Source organism: Apostichopus japonicus, chromosome 15 (genome assembly GCF_037975245.1).
Source record: "Apostichopus japonicus isolate 1M-3 chromosome 15, ASM3797524v1, whole genome shotgun sequence".
NCBI classification, from domain to species: Eukaryota; Metazoa; Echinodermata; class Holothuroidea; order Aspidochirotida; family Stichopodidae; genus Apostichopus; species Apostichopus japonicus.
Window position 1 is genome coordinate 7,758,249 of NC_092575.1, and position 18,045 is coordinate 7,776,293.

General features: G+C 36.4%; 1 long non-coding RNA gene across 1 annotated transcript; it reads left to right on the forward strand.

Annotated features, from left to right (window-relative positions):
* The first annotated feature begins 212 nt into the window (after positions 1 to 212).
* On the forward strand, positions 213 to 5,512 carry LOC139981483 (uncharacterized). Its single transcript, XR_011797860.1, has 3 exons — positions 213 to 321; positions 2,959 to 3,706; positions 4,131 to 5,512. It is a non-coding gene; the product is annotated as an uncharacterized lncRNA (long non-coding RNA).
* The last annotated feature ends 12,533 nt before the right edge of the window (positions 5,513 to 18,045 follow it).

Genomic DNA, 18,045 nt, shown 5'->3' on the forward strand with positions numbered 1-18,045 from the left:
AAGCACGTATGTCCTATGTATACACTGTGTACCGTGCGTTTATATCTATACATTTAAACTACACCACACAGCTTTGTCTGTCCAACGGTAAGTAAGCGCAACTAGCCTATCTATGACGCAACCAAAGTATGTATGCGCTTTGGTATAACGCTTTAATGCACGGATGTATGTATATACTGTGTGCCGTGTATTTATATCTATATATTTAAACTATAACATACAGCTTTGTCTGTCTAGCCAAAAGTAAGCACGACAACCCTATAGCTATGACTGAACCAAAGTATCTATGCGCTTTTGGTTAACGCTTTTATACACGGATCGGTATGTATACACTGTGTACCATGTATTTATATCTATGCATTTAAACTATAACATGCAGCTTTGTCTATCCAGCGAAAATTAAGCGCGACAACCCTAGCTATAGGACGCAACCAAATGAGCCTCACGGACGTACCTCAAGTAAGAGTAAATTAATGTCAATATGCTTAATGTCTTTTCGTCGTTATATATACATCCATTGAATGTTTGATACGTGTTACCGGAAGCCGATTAAAGCGCTAAACGTTCACTGTTGAAGTCTCGACTGCTCATATAGTGTAAACATCTTGTCGTACAGGTTTGAGAAGTATGAACGTAAATGGACCACTTGAATGGCATTAATCTCTGTTGTTATAAACTTTTTATCAAATAAGGCAGATGCGGTTCGTCATTGAGTATCGATAAAGTCCATTAGTCAGTTACGTGTTCGACATAACGGGGACTACTTGGTATTCCAAAAATGGCAGTTATCTTCATCTGTTCATTGTTCATCAGAGTGCAGTTCATTGACTTAAAATGAAACAAATAGAATAAAGAACAAGGAATCGGAAAACATTCTTCCGAGATCAAACTATAGTTTTATCCTGAATCGTGTACAACTAACAGATCGACCAAAGGGTTGAAAACATCCCCCAAGATCATGTGTAGTATCTGTTCCCTTTCGATGGGAATGGTGATACACACCTGACGATGATCACACAGTCACAGTCTCGATGCAAGGGGACTGGGGTTGAGAGCGGATCAGACGGTCGGTGGTTTGATTTTCGTGCCCATGCAGGTTCTTTCCTGGGTGACTTTTCTTAAAATTATCCCCGGTATTTCAATCATGGGAGAATGATCGACAGATAGATTTTGCTGACACTTTATAACTTAATAAAAATTAAATAATGAATAAGGCAGAATTTTGGTTTTGATATGTTATAATACCAAAAAATAACAGACAACTTTGAGTCCAATAATATTCCTGTAGCTATTCCAGTATTTTGCAAGATATGTTTCGTTAAAGACACTTATTTCTGGAATATTCGTTTAGGCTAACTTGATGGTGACGTCGGCTCCTCATTGCAGTTCTTATAGTTAATGTTAATCCGTTGGTTTTGAGGTCAACCAGAATACGTTCGTTAAACTTCATTTAAGCAACAGAGCACCCTTGAATGGCATTCAACACCATTTGTCCTTCATAAATTTGTAATAATTATAAACATGTCATTTTAGACCATATGATCTGAATTTTTCCCAATGAGTTTTGTAGTGCAACTGAGGAACTAGTCCAATGGGCTGTGTACTAAACTAAAAGGTCCAGTCACTTTAACTAGTGAACCTCAACTGTTTAAAGGGTCATTCCAAAAACAAACAACAAATAAGTAATTGTGTTATAGGAATACAACCCTAGCTAGACCGAGAGCAGTGGTTTTTAACGGTCCACGGCATATCAAAGTTAATTTTGTTCCTGAAGTTATCAAAACACAATACGGTGTATTTTTTCGGTGAATCTCAAACAAAGTTCTTAGGAACCACTGTTTCCAAAACTACCTACTATCCGGTATGAGAATTTGCTACAACACTGTGGCTTAGAATGGGACCATATTGACACTTTCGTTTTCTTGCAAAAGTGATATAGATTGAATTCTATGTATATTAATATATTATCTCATGGTCTTGCTGGCTTGTATGTCTCTGGCATTGCAACGAATATAATGCTTGTTTTGGTGTAGGTAGTATAAATCTTTGCCAACACATTTATGTCAAACAATGAGTTTAATTAAGTTCCTGCAAACTCTTGTGAACTGCATGACTGTTTTGCTTGGCTTACCACAAAGAACCATTACAATAAAATTCATTCCACCTTCAGGGTGACAAGAAAACCAAACCTTTTAAGGAATTCGATGGCGCTAGTTTGAAACAGGGTGTTTTTTAATATAAAATAATTATATGGCTTTTAAAGGCATCCGTAGATTCCCTTTTAGGAGAATAGCGCATCATCAGGCCACGTATTCAGTGGACGGTGGCTGCAAGCATGCCGGTCGCAGAGAGTGTCCCCACCTCTGGCCAAAGGCAAGGATTCACGCACGCCGCCTAGTACGCTTCTGGTCGATTTGACCGACCCTCTGCGCATCCTCCCGGGTTCTTTTGCGACAACAAGGGAGACATGGCACGGGATCCTAGGCCACAAAAAGCACCATGCCACAGCCAGAGGTATTATCGCCTCAGGCCTGTCTTGAACCCTAGCCACGATTTACACGACCGACGAGGAATGAGTCTTTCGTCACCCTCTTAACAGCATCGGCCACCACATCAGCTAGTAAATTATATGGTTGAATTAATACATAAAGACTTCAGTGTCGACTACTGAAAGAGAAAAAGAAATTTTAAACGTGTATAACCAACCATTGATGGAGTCGAACTCAGTTTTATCAGGTTACCAGTCCACTGCTCTACCCTCTGAGCCATTTGACAAGTTAACTTTTAACGAGCTTTAATTGGTATTATTGGTTGGATACAATCTATTGGTAACAGTGCATGACACTGCCTTCAACGAAATCTCTATCCATCCTGTTTTACTCTCATAAGAACAACGGATCTGAATATCTTTATTAACAAGAAGCTCACGCTTGTCTTTGTTTACATTGCAGCAAGCAGTAAGAATATCGTTTCCTTCCAAGACGTAAATATAAAATAGGCTTATGCCCCGATACTATCGATGACTTCGAAGCAAGCAGTAAAAGAAAAACGGATTCCGTGAAATCTTCTTATTCACAAAAGGTTGCTTAAAGTGGCCATGACACGAAAATTTCAAAGTCCTATATTTTTGGGATCCATCAAAGAATGTTCTCTAGAACATGTATCAACCAATCTGCCAGTTTAAAACTTGATTTTTCAAGTCGAAAATTGAGAATGAATTTACCCTTTTCGGCGTTTGAAACTTTGTTTACTCAAAAATTTTCCGATTCGCATGACGTCATGTGACGTCACGTTTTGAACACATTTGTTTTCACTGCTACGATCCTCCGAACATACCATTCACGTACACAGTAGACAAGTACACATACCACTAGTAGTTACTAAACAAAACACCGATCACAAGTGAGATATCAAATCAAAATTTCCTGTGAAATGGCGGATCCAGAACCAATTGCGGCAACCGAAGTTCAAAGTGATAATGGTTCTTCACTAGGCAGTGAAATTGGGCTATAATTTGAGTGCCCTTTCTCATATTCGAAGCAGAGAGTGAAGGCGATGATTATTCCAATATTGAACCGAACGTTGAGGGTGGAGCGGAGGTGTTAGAACCGTATCAGTTCGAGCCTGTTAAACGAGCCGAAATTGAAGCTCCACACATATCGAAGAAGAAATCCGTTCGAAACCATTGCAAGGAACATACAACGTGGTAAGAATTTATTAACGAAGCATTTAAAAACAAAATCCAGTCCATTTTGTGCATGTGTTGTTGGAATTCGCGGAACACCCTAAACCGTATTGTGCGTTGTGTTACGGTAACTTACAACCCATATGTAGAGTGTGTAGTACTAGTAGGGTTGGTTGCATACTGAAAGTTTGGCTCGGGGATGTAAGTTGCATTATGCAGCCATGCTAGGTAGGCATATGTGTTATTCCATACTCATTATTACTTGGCTAGTACTTTGGCCTGGAGTTTTGCAAATCAATTTTCTGAAACAAAAGAATGTTTCATGATACGTGATGTGTAAAATCACAACAAATGTAACCATAACTGTACATTGTATGCCTGCTTGTTATTGTGGACATCATGGCCAACATTAATACATTTTGAACTTTCATAAATTTTTTCCCAGGCAGTACAGATACATAGCCTACGGTCAACAGGTTCAATGATACTTGGGGTTCCTAGCAAGACACGTCAGGGTTGTGCTACCATCATGTGCAGTCCAAAGGATCAGAAGTGATTTTCCAGCCAATGGTCATTACACTGGATTCAAGTTGCCAGGAGAAAACTCATTGTATAGGAAGCCTTGGTTGAGAAATTCCTCCAGAAACACCTTTTCTAAACTACGATTGTGTTGGATTATCAATCCGTCAGGGTTCCCTCAGTGTTGATATATTGAAATTCAAGACTTTTAATTCAGGATGAAAAGGTTATTTTCCAGACCCAACATCAACAATGAAAGAAAAGGCATGTTTTGAAGCATTTGGACACAAGTATTGGCGTGACCGTGATGTCATATAATATGTGCATAAGGGAACGGGCATTGACCTTTTTAAGGGGCATTTACCTCCCAGACGTTTGATTCGTACCTTTAATCTGGAAGCCAAAATATCCATATCACCAATGATATTTGACAGAAAAGTCATAATAAAGACCAATGGAGGCAGCAGAACTCTTGAATGTTTAGACTTTGTTTCTTCAGCAGCAGTTGGTTTGTTTTGTAGTCTTTCTTCAAAAACTCAGCAGTACACCCTGTTAATGGTCTTCGATTGTTTTAATGCGTGTGATGCTGTGTTTCACATTGCCCATCAGTGTTGTATGTGTCGTCGTGCTTGTGTAACATTTTTGCATGTGAGTTACTTCGTGCAGTGTTTCTTGGTTTAAATATCCCTTTATTGTATTTGCTTCTGGATTATTCTAATTAATTTGTCACAACAACGATTGATAGCGATGGACATGCAACTGCTTTGTAGGCTTAAAGCCAAAAAATTCATGTAAGTTGTTTTCTTTTAACCTCCTTTGATGTCACAAATTACATTAGTGTAATTTAAGAATGATAATGTTTATGGAAAGTACAGTTTTACTTTTTTGTCATATAATACAATGATTGTTGTTAATGTTAGTTCAGATTGTCCAGAATGACTGTCTAGAACTGATATTGAATAAATTTTGTTCAATGATTTAACACTTGAACTATGTTGTGTGAATTTTTGGCTCTGTGACTTTAAAATAAATCGCTTTGAGATTTAATTAAACACCCTTTGGAATAAAATCTTTTTACCTACCTAGTATTTTGACCCATCCCCATTACCCCCACTCCCTCCACAACATTAAAAATGGTTTTCCTGGAATAGGAATAAGAAATTATTGCTATAACTAACTGATCCAGCATATTCCAGAAATAAATTGGGGCACTGAGATTTGTTCACAAGAAGATGTAACCCATCGCTTCTGAAGCTAACCTCATAGCTTATTAGTATACAACAGAGCAATGAAGGGGGTGTTAATTTAGATGATACAGTAAAATCTCTTCGTCTATTGCGACTTCACTGTAGTAACGCTAATACTACAGTACTACTAGTTCTCGGCGCGCTACCTCCTAAGGATCGCCACTTTCCCCATTGGAGGTTTCCTGTTCCCCGATCTGGTCTTCAGAGTAGTTTTTTGTGGATTACTTGACAGAAGAATGACTCTTTTATGTCGAAACGTTAAAGTCCATTTGTTTTATTTCATAACAAAAAGGAGGGATCGCAGTATGCTTCCGTGAAGTGTTCGCTTCATTCGGAGCTGCATACTGGCTAGGCCCAGTGAAATCGGCGCTGGTGTTGTGCACTAACTTGGTCATAATCGCCGTGTTTTTTTCGTCCTTCAGCCATGGATGAAGGCTAATTGCATGGGTAATGATATTTATGCAGCCCCCAACAACACAACGGACCGGCATTTCTCTCGGATAGTTTACAACAGTTGTAAAAATAACTTGAAATTTCTAACGATATAGCGTAATACAGTGGTTGTTCTCTCCGTGTAAATGTGCGTGTACTGTATATGGAACGGTATGATCGTCGCGCATCCGATACATGCCTGGGCTTTGCACGTGTGTTCCTAACATGACGTCATCATTGTCTTGTTGTGAAATCGCATTCTCAGATATCTATTTTCGGATGCGAATATTAAAACGTTAATTACTAATTAGTCCTTGAGGTTTTCAAGGTGTTGAGGATAGTTTTGAACATAGATTTTCTCATAGATTCAGAGGAAGTTACTCTCGATGAGTTGGATTTTTCGTGTCATGGTCTCTTTAAGATTGTGCTCGCAAGAGAGGTCTTGTTGTAAGTTGTGTCCTTTTGCAATTATATTCTATGCAGACAATCTTGAACTGGAATAAGCCTGAAATTTCAACAAACAATACCTATTCACATTTCAGTACCGTTTTTAATGAGGAAAGGACAATTCTTTTTAAGTCAAACACGTTAACTGAAAAGTAAGCGCAACTATAGCCTGTCTCTGACGCAAGCAAAGTATCTATGCACTTTTGTAAAACTTTTTCATGTACAGATGTATGTATACATTGAGTACCGTGTATTGATATCTATACATCTATACATCGACGAGCTGGAAAGATACACAGATACTCTTGCTACTGTGGCAGCTATTTCGCATAACTGATCAATTCCTTCATTAACGAAGGAAAACTAGCATACCATGAATAAAGATTTTCGTACCTTTCTACCAACGAATGGAACTAACTGCCACTTAATGTTAGAAAGTCTGTATACTATGTGTTATAAACGTCATAATGAAACTGCATCTTACATGTAATTCATATTTTTAAATTACAATCTCAAATTCATGTTATCATTTACTAATATTTCTTTAATCTGTTTGTTATTCTTATTTCTCGTAATTGTTTTGTAATTGTATTTCTTTTTAATACCTTTTTGTTCTTGGTTTCTTTAGAGAGCGTCAAGGGAGATTAGCACTTTGCTCAACGAGTTTTTATTGTTGTTATAATTATGATAATAGAAATAATAAAATTAATAACAGTAATGAAATCCCTTTGCAATATTTGTCAATGCACTACATGCCCTAATATCAATGGCCCTTGGTGAACACTGACAGACAAGACATACCAACTTTTTTTAGGTTTATCTGCAAAACTTCATGAAGGAGGTGAGGGGGGGGGGGCGGTGGGGTGGCAGAACATGTTGTACTAGGGTCTCAGACTGTTGGATCTGAGCCAAGAATATATATTCACGGACAAACAGCGCAAAAATATATTTTAAGAAGGTAAATTGTATAATATATTATTCAAATTGTTAAGCTTTCTACTCCTCTTGAAACGAATTAAATAACTGAAAGAGATTTATTAAGTAGAAATTGCAATGAATACCATAATTCTGTTTGCTACTTTCCATTTCCTATTATTATTTGTGCAGCCAGTTTTCCGTTGCACATTAACAAGATTAACAAACAAGATTAGATTTCAAGGATGTGACAATCTTTCTCCATAATTTCGATCTTGAAACCTTCAAACACCCATCGTCAATCTTTTGAGTGTTCGGTAATTCGGATAGTGACCGTTGTAATATTCAAAACTAACCCATTTTTTTTTTATGTATCTTTATCTATATTAAGCCTTTCTGCTCTTAGAAAAATATTAAGTCAATACTTTAAACTGTAAAAAATGAGAATTGATGATAATCGCCCATGTCAAGGTGATGTGTTATCTAACGTAGCATCGCTTTTGTATCTTCTCGCATGATTTATGACAGCCCTACATATACGTTGAGATCTTTTAGTCTTTAAGAAAGAAAAAAAAACAGTAATATATAATAATGCCGACGTCAAATGCTATGAATTGATTACCGGCAATTGCAATAATATATATAATTATTATTACACTAAGTATGGCATAAATGAATTCAACGTCCAGAGTGCGGTATAAATGAGTCCGTAACTCCGTATTATATATACTCGAGTACATTTTATGTACGCGTATTCATGACTCTGTACTAATATATGGGACCTACACGCGTACGGTATACTGCAGGATCTTGTACTCTGATCGTTGCATATATTCATCACTTCCCCTTTAAACACAACATATATATATAAATATTGCTGCATGGGAATTTGTCTTCAGATACATTGTTCAATTATGAAAGGATGAATTTGCTGAATGCATTTTGGTTTTCAAGTAATATTAATTGTCAGTAACAAGACTATATTATGCATGTATATGTGTATACTGATCGTAATTTGTATGGCGCTTGTATAATTAACGCATGTTGGTTGATGACATATTTCAACTTTCGGTCACAGATGTTCTCGAGGTAGGCTACTAATTCAAGGGTTCACTTTATCCCCGGAGTTGAAAAGTAGCTTTTAAACACCAGATCCTGCTAGGATCGAAACGTCAGACCCTCTTATGGTTACACATTAAATATCCTCAACAGAAACGACAATAACAGCTTCAGCCCCAGTGTGTTTTTGTTTTTTGCAAACGTAGGTTACAGACTGCTTATATCTACATATATACTAAAGTGTGGTTGTTAAATAGAGTTATTTTACTTCCTTGACATGTAGCTGCAGCGCAACACAACAGGGAGCAGCTGTTTACACGCCGGAGTGAGCAGCGTTATTGTTTGAAGTCGGTCAGTGACCGTCGATAACGATCCCTTATGTGACAAAAAATACCAAATATACTTAAGGAGAGACTTAACTAATTCATTTATATGTTGCCCCCGGTTTAGATTTTCATCAAAGTAAAACCCGAGTACAAATTGTGCTTCCCTCAAAAGAAAACCGTCGAAAAAAAAAAACACAGACCAGTTTAGACATTATTCTTGCTAGCCTTAATAAAAATTGTACGATTAGTTTTAACTAATATGTAAAGTGAGTATTTTTTTGTTATTGTTGCCTGAAACCAATCTTTCAGTTGGCAGCTTCGTATCGCAGTACCCATCTCAATCAAATTCTCGCAGTTATTTATTAGTAATAAAATCGCGTGAGTCGTCAGTCAAGGGAATAATTCAAATATTGCCATTCTGGGTATCATTAACATATATAGAATAAAGAACAATAGCCCCCCCCCCCACCCCTCCCCAAACAGAAACCTGTGGGAATCCCAATGGAGACACCCAAATCATAGGGATAGAAATTGTTTACGAAATAGCACAAAACTAGGTAGTTTAACGAGAAACTTGACTATAGAATGCCATGGTGACCCAGTTTCCTTAGAAGTATATTGCATCCCTGTCAAACGCCATAATCGTAAACCTATTTGTGGTCATGCAGGGGGATGAGTGTATATGTGTGTATGTGCGGTATGTGTGACGCCTTGCTTGTAAACACGATATCTCAAGAGGGGAAGATTGAACCAATCATATTTCGTGTGTAGGAGTACCACATTGAGTAGAAGGAGACTATTGTTTCTGGAGGAGGTTAAAGGTCATTTGGGGTCACCAGTGGTAAAATTGTGAAAACCTCGTAAACACGATATCTCAAAAAGAAAAACTTGGACTAATCTTATAGTTCATGTTTAGAAGTACCACATTGAGTAGAAGAAGCCTATTGTTTCTGGAGGAGATCAAAGGTCATTGGGGGTCACCAGAGGTCAAAATGTGAAACCTTGTTTCATAATCTACCGTATCTCCAACCGACCAGCCTGTAAGATAACATGTGCGTATAACAAGAGGAGAGGCTGTTGGCAATTTTTATGGGCATCCGTAGATAGTACCAGAGAAAGTCGAACCAATCGCCATCGGTTTACTGTTTAGCTAACTGCATACGTCGTTGCATTACAAACTGAGGTGTGCAGTTTGTACATCAATCGTTCATTAGTTTGTACATAAATCGTACCGTTGTAAATCACAGGTATTAAATCTTTGCTTCCGTTGTTGAAGTTTTCCGTCGTATTTCGCAATTGTCGAGATTCAGTGCCAAATACAAACTTCAGGTTTGGATGTCGTTACGTTGGGGAAATTACCAGGTGTTTATCCTGTCCATAGTGTAATTGTACATCAAAATAGTAGTTCGGGCCAATAGCTATATCTGTTTAACAAGCAGAAGTCTAGCGCAATGAAGTCATCGAAACCTTAACGCATTTTGCATTCTGGTTAAATATAAGTATATACAATCCAAAAACGTATTTACATTTGCTCTAGGTTGGAACGGATGTAATTTTATAAACACTTTTCGATGTATAGTGAAAGCATGACATTGAGACTAGACATCTCGTAATCCGAACTGGAAAACATGTCGTTTTGTCTTAAGGAAAAATAGTTAACGGTTTTTAATGACGCTTTCCATGAATTTACAATACACGAGAGAAAATATAGTTATCGGTCTGCAACAGAGTATGTATTAATCATCATTAGTCTTTTTGCTTTTTATATGAAAACACAGACCTTTTTACCTTTGTCTGGATGTATATAACCAAGTATAAATTTATAGAAAATATAATCTAACTCAGGGTTTCCCTAACTTTATCCTCCCATGAATCCCCTTGTGGATGTCAGAGTTGTCCACGAACTTTTGGAAACATGAGTCATTATTATACTATAATACGCATAACAGCCTGTGTCTGTTTCATAATTAAGTTATTTATCACATGCACGGTACGGTACGGCAACATTAACTGAGAAATGGCGACAATATCACTTCCATTTGTTTGTAATGAAATAACGTTATACCTCGCTGAAGAAAGATATAAATTTTTCTTTAGACCAGCTTCAAGGAAGGAGAGGGGGGGGGGGGACGATATGATATCTTTGGCCTAGATATGGTTTTTTGTTGTGATCACTTTTTCTTATATTATTCTATTAGATGGGTCAGTAAGAGGACGTATTTTTGGTTTCCCAATGTTTTAGGGTTGAGGTTAGCCCGAGTGTAGTGACTTGGACTGGTGACGAGAATAAATATTTGATGGTCCTTAAAAGAGCCGTTACTTAACATGACCCAGAGTCATTCCAGAAGGGACGGTGTTTTGCTATATGGAACGCTGAAAAGGCAACATTTCTTCTGTTGTCCAATTTAGAGTTGCTGTGGTTGTTGTTTTCTTATTATGTTGTTTAGTCACAATTTCTGTTGCTTGTATTCTGTTCTTTGACCATGCGGGTTGTACATCTATACTTGGTTATCCGAAGATTCGACTTTTGTAGACGAAGAAGGCAGGAATAGCTGGTATGAGATTGCCCATTTTAGTGATATGGATATCATCCATATTTTAGCGTTATCTTATTTAGGAGAATCTAGTCTCAATTTCGATATCAAAAGCCTTATCATCACGAGAATGTTATTGAATATTTGAAAAACAAACACTCGGACTTCGAAATGGTTTGCCTATATTTTCGAGTGTATAGACGAAAGTTTGAGATCGAATGGTCACCGGACAATGCTGGGGAAAAAATGTCGAAATGGAGACTTTTCCCCCGAAATTTTGACGACTGTATCCAAGGAAAACGTTAAAATATAAATTTTGGGAAGATAGTCGAACTTTTGAGACAAAAAGTTCCTAATTCCAATATATATTATTTGAGCTATCGTAGCATCTAAAAATATAAACTTTTAATAAGGACTCACATCTCCAAACTGCATCGGGTTTCTGCCCCCCCCCCCCCCCTCCAATCCCGCTTCAGTTGTTTATATAGATTCCGTCGCCGTTGGTGCGTTTTGCCTTCCTACTGTCGTTTTCATAAACATTTGAGTCAATATAATATAATATAATACAATATAACATAACATAATTTATATACATAACTGGTACAAATTTAACTGGGGAGCCCTAAAAATTGAGCAAATTTCAAAATTTGCTCTGTGTATGTAATGAATACTGGGGTAAAGTAAGTGTCTTGACGACGGAATTTCTCACATCAAATAGAGTGCATAGAATTGCACATCTAGCAAATTTCTCTCAGTGGTGATCGAATCTATGAGGGTGCTTCATTTCGATAAATTTTATTCTTATTATGAAAGAAGTACAATGCAAGTTCGTTAAAATTGCCAGAAATTGACGAATCACACACACAGAAAAAGCTGCTGTAACTCACGTCATTGAGACGTTTCTAAATACGTAATCTCATAAAGGAAACAAAACTCTTTGCATGCAACCCTCCATAATACTTTGTATGATTGTTAAAATACCCCATGAAAATTGTTACTCAAAGGGGTAATCCGGTGCCTGAATATACATGTATATGTAAAAAAAAAACTATCGTAATTGCATTTTTATGGCATTTTGTCTTCCTTCAAATTCGGTGACATTTTGTGAATGCAACTGGCAACCACAGAGTGTATGATGCCATCTCGGCAATTCAGTTGAAAACTTATTTATTATTTTTTTTTAAATGATATTTAGGCCCACTTATTCACATCAGAGGAATATTATATTTCTGCAACACATTTGCATTTTGATGAAATTCTAAATACAAAGAACTTCAACATCTAAGGAAACATTGTAAAATGTATCAGGTTTCAAGAATAAATAATCAACCACAATGTAACAGAACAGTGAAACTTCTGAAGAAGCTAACATGACGTCACACACCACCCTCTGTTATATAGTCTACGGACGAGCCGAGGGTTTAGCCAATCAAAATAAACTCCTTTCAATCAACCATATCTTAAGTTAGGTACAAGTTATTGAAATTGGGAATTCAATTAACATCGTGAATTTGTTCTCCTTGTCCATAAAAGTGTCACATTGTCTGCTCCGTAAATACCTTTAGCTTGCGACATCATTTGACTTTCCAATTTGTAAAATTCTTTAATGATTTTCAAGAGCAGACGAAAGTTGGAACGATTTGAATAATAATTTGCAAAATCAGTTTTTAAAACAAATATTTAATTTGTGTTTGTGAGTTTTGTCGTCTCAGCCCCTGTGCTTGATTAATTAAACATATGTTTCTTTTACATCTCCTGTCATTGCTAATGTTTTATTTTCTCACTGTAATTTATCTTTCGTCCTTTTTGTAGCATTTTCTTTCCTTTATTTTCATAAGCTTTGAATTGCCTGTTTTGTTGTTGTTGTGATTCTTTGCCTTAGGTCTTAATTTATTCACACTTTTGGTTCATATGTTGTTTTATATTTGTACCACTGCTACATATGGAAAGTAAATTGTAATTGAATTCCGTTATTCAGCTTAAGTGCATTTGTCATGTTTAAAGTCCCTGTAGCGGAAGACATCAGAGAAGGCTGCTAGCCCTTAGGGCTGAAAACAGAGCTGTTGTCAGAGTACTGCACAAACATTACAATAATTAAGCCATTATAAATAAAGTAGGCAATCGTCATTGGAGCAATATTAAATTTGATAAACCATAAGCTTCTTCTATACTTGCATGATAGGTTGCGACCTACCGATTTGATTATCCAATCTAAGTCGATTACAAATATTCATTTGCCTTGGTCATTTATTTGCATTATATATACATCAATATCGCCTCAAAATATATATGGCTATACTTACACATAATTACTATGCATGCTCAAGCTTAGGGCTATCGCCGTCCGCCATAGAGCAGGAAGAAATTATATCTCGTAAGGAACAGCTGCGAATTCAGAGCGTGTAGGAAGAGCGTAAATTACTGTCAATCGCAAGTTATGGAACGCCATAACGGCCACCAAATATGATAATGTTCGGCCGGTTATGTTCAAGAAGTTCATGTAAGATTTAACCTGCTACATTGTGAGCATGTATAAATTTAAAATTTAAAAGACGGGTTTATGCAGCAAATCTGAAAATCAGCGTTGGGGTCCCCCAGGGAGGTCCATCATCAGCACTGTTATTTACAGTTTACAATGACGAAATAAGATGGCAATCTAACTGTTCTGTCATAAAAATATGCAGACGACAAAGCAATCTCTGTTAGAATATCTAAATCCTCACATAATGTGTATCAAAGTAATTATGAATCTGTGGTATCTCATGTTGCTTTTGTCTGTGATGAAGAGAACTTACTTCTTAACCCAAAGGATTCTAAAGAGCTGATTTTTGAAAATAACAATATTAAACATGAAGGCCTACTCACTGCCAAAGCACGGAAAACTGTGATACAGGGTCCCGAAGTTGACCGTACTGAACAGACGATGTATTTAGGGTTGTGTATAGACAATAAGCTTAATTTTATGTGTCATATTTCCATAATTTTAAAGAGGGTTTATTTTATCATTTCTACTCTATCTTTTATTGTGACATATTTTAAGATAGACGTAAGAATGGAAGTTTTTAATACCTATATTTTTTTTACCTCATATTATATACGCTGTTCCTGCCTGGTACCCTTTTTTTTTACTTGTAAAGGATCAGAAAAGAATTATAGCCTCCTTGCGTTACAGTGCCAAAAATGTTTAGCCTAGATTTGATCACCCTTATTATAACCAATGCAGCAACAGACTAATTATAATTTGAGAAATAGAACAATCACGCAAACATTTCAAACTTTACATTTGAGAAATTCTTTCGTTTATAGGGCTGCCATATTGATTATTAAGGGAGTTGTTCCACAAAACCTACTTTAATTCCATCATTCACTTTTTGATTTATTATTTGTACCTATAGCACATGCTATTTCAAGCTTTATAACTCTTAACTGTTTTTCATATCCTATTTATAAATATGTAATTTCATGTATTTACACTGGATTTTAATAAACTTGAAACTTGTCTCATTTTGTTCCATTCGATGTGTTTGGCTAGTTAAATGTCAAGCTGTGATGGGGAGAGTTGTAGAATTTTGCACTTGATTGGGCTATAGACATCATTGCGTCTACTGTGACCTTCTGTCTACTTAATGTTTCTTTGTTTTATGATAAATCAACATTCCATATGCATTCATTTGTTCATTACGTGAAAACAAATTAAACAGTGAAGATACACATCATTAGGCCGGGGTATGCATGGTTGGTTAATAATTATTTTAGTAAGCCAAACATTAGGCCAATATCACTAATAGTTATATTTGTAATAACCTACCATTTCGTAGCTTGCTATTCAGACTCTTAATCATGGACGTTTAATATGAATCTAAGAGACTGACTTCGGTCAGCTTGCGGCTTTGAAAGGCCAACGATGGCTTCTTCGCGAGTTCCTGCTTGCAGAGGATCTAACATACATACATTCTATATGGCCATTGCAACTATAGTCTTTACAGTTATACAACAGTAAATACAAGTTTTTTTTTTACAAGCTGTGAGTAAAAAATAACCATTATAGTAACCAATGGAAAAGAATTATGTGGAAATATTGTGAACTGTGGTTTATAACAGCTGCAGTTGGTTTGTCTTGATGGGTATTAAATACTGTGTCAGATCTGTTTTTGTTGCTACATTATGATACTAAATTATTTTTCAATTTTTTTCTCTTTGTATTTTGATTTGTTTATTTCTTTATGCTTTCCTTTCAGTAAATGAAATCATTGTGGACACAGAAAGACAGCGAACAGTGAGGAAGACACACTGAAGTATGTGAATGATCAAAAAATTACCATGTAAAAGGTAAACATTTTCAAGATTAACTGCGTAGGGTATTCGATATTGAAAGAGCTTTTTATATTGGGAGTTGTCAGAGGTTGATTCACTTCTACAAATTTAATTAGAAAACAATCATGCAAGTTGTCATTTTGGATAGACAGTTTCAAACAATGTTATAGTCTGTATATACTTGTGCAGGATAAAAATAGTAACATTTTATGTAAGGTAGGTTGATCTCATTTGATAGCTGAATTTGTTGTCTTTCATATGTTGTTTTTCATATATTTATTCCTGCATTTTTCCAACATTTTTAGGTTATAGGTAGAGGACTGATAACTAGCAATAGTTTTACAAAAAAACTGCCAGTTCCTGTTGCAATACAATGGACGGTTTTGCACATGCGTGGTAAGATAGTGACCTATTAGAGGGAAAGGCTTCATCAGGATTTCCATTCTTTTTCAAATTCAAAGGCAAGAGTTAATTATGTTTTTGAAAGAAAAAATCATAAATTGATATAAATAGCTATCAGTCAATTTGTCTTCAGATTTACTCCTCTTTTGACCTTGATCCCAACGAACATTGTACAAGTTAAAAAAAAAATATGTTAGCATTTTGACTTTGATCCGAACGTGCACACGTTAGAAACATATATGTGAGCATGTTGAATTTGATCTTAAGGTGCATTTTACAAGTGCGAAACACATGTGAGCATTTTGAATTTGGTTACTGTTTGATTTTAGTATTGATTGCAACCCAAGAGCCAAGAGAAGGACCGTTTCTTGGTCGCCTAGTTTATCATGGTAAAAGGAACAAAATTCACACAAACTTCAAAGTAATTGATGTCCATGGGCAACCAGCTCAATATCGCTTTGCGAGACATTGAGAAAGGCGCAGAACTCCAGTATGATTACAATGTGAGCAACTTACCTCGGAAAAATGAGGTACATTTTGATTCTTTAACTTTCAGTACTTCTGCAGCATCTGTCTTCATTATTGAAACTTGCCAGATGGGTTAATCATGTAATAAAGTTGTTTTCTTAGATCTCCCGAAATTTGGAAAATTCCTTTAGAAATGCAGTTAGTGCAGTACAGGTTAGCTACCAGTCAAGTTACATGTATTCATACCGTGAACATTACCAAGTTGATTATCACCATTTTAGCTACAATATCTTGCTACAATTCTAACTATGTAGCTGTAAATAATCAATCCCAAGTTCCTTTCTGTATTTTCCTTTCACAATTGCAGATAGAAATGACTATATCGATCTTTCAGATGTGATTGTCCCTTTAAACAGAATAGGCAAAATATAGATTTGCTGGCATGTAAGTTTGTTAGTTTGAACTAAAAAAAAAAAAAAAAAAGCTTGCAATAAGCAAATAATTAATTAATTAATTTTATAAGTCCTCGAAATTTTATAAGTCCTTATCAAACTGTATTGTGATCACATTGAATTCGAATAAAGTATTATTTTTAATAATTGTAGAAAGATATTCTTGTAATTTCTAATCAGTCTATCTATTTCATAGACTTTATCTCATTCTGCACAGTCAACACCTGAATTAACTGAAGTCAGCTGCAGACCACTCACAGTCCGCCAAAAAAAAAAAAACGGGGAGTGCAATTTAAGGTACAGTAAACAGACAGTCACATAACACGCATTCAAAGAGTGGGGTCGCGTGGGAGGGGGTGGAAAGCCTACAGGGTTTGCAGCCCTTCCTGATTATGTCAGTGGAAGATGTCTTAAGGACAATATGTAGTTTTGGATTTGTTGCTCAAACCTAAGCCTAACAATGGTTTGTTTTATAACTCAAAAAAAATGGTCCTTGCTTGTAATTTTCGAAATATGACAGACATCGATTACAGTGAGCAATCATCATGTAAGATGAGGGAGGGGTTCGAAGTCATTGTCAGAAAAGGCAAGATCATTTATGAGTTCCCAATATACAGGTATTATTATTATTATTATTTTTATTTGTTAATAGAAAAACCGGGATCTCTTGCTGCGGCTTGGGCGAGCGGGGTTCGGGCGGGAGGGGGGGGGGGTGGGTGCTAATGGAATGAAGGTGTTGGCGTGATGGGGAGGGGAGTCAACACAGGCATGTGGACGTTGACATTGAAGCTTTTATTTATTGTCTAATTATTGTTTCATTGATGACCTATAAGCATGACTAATATATGTAATGTTGATAAATGTAAGAAAAACATCTGTAAAAAGACTTAGAAGCAGTAGTGTAGCCAGGATTTTTTTCAGTTGGGGCGCTGGGGGGGGGGCTTGACCATTTCTTGGGAGGGCGTCTTGTTACTATCTAAGCGGAGCGCCACCATGAGTTGGCGCGCAACGTACAAAAATGTTTTAAAAGGCTAAAAAGGCCGCCTATAGATCGTTGGAAATGACACTTCCCAGGCCTTGTAAGCTGCTGTAAAGTTTCTCAACATCCTTTATTTTGAGATCCCATGTCTTGATATCAAATAGTTTAGTGAAATAGAAAGAAAAAACAGTCTGGTAAGTTACTTTGAAATACCATGACATATCTTTTGTGAGTTTGACACCGGCATTGACATTTTTCGGCAAATC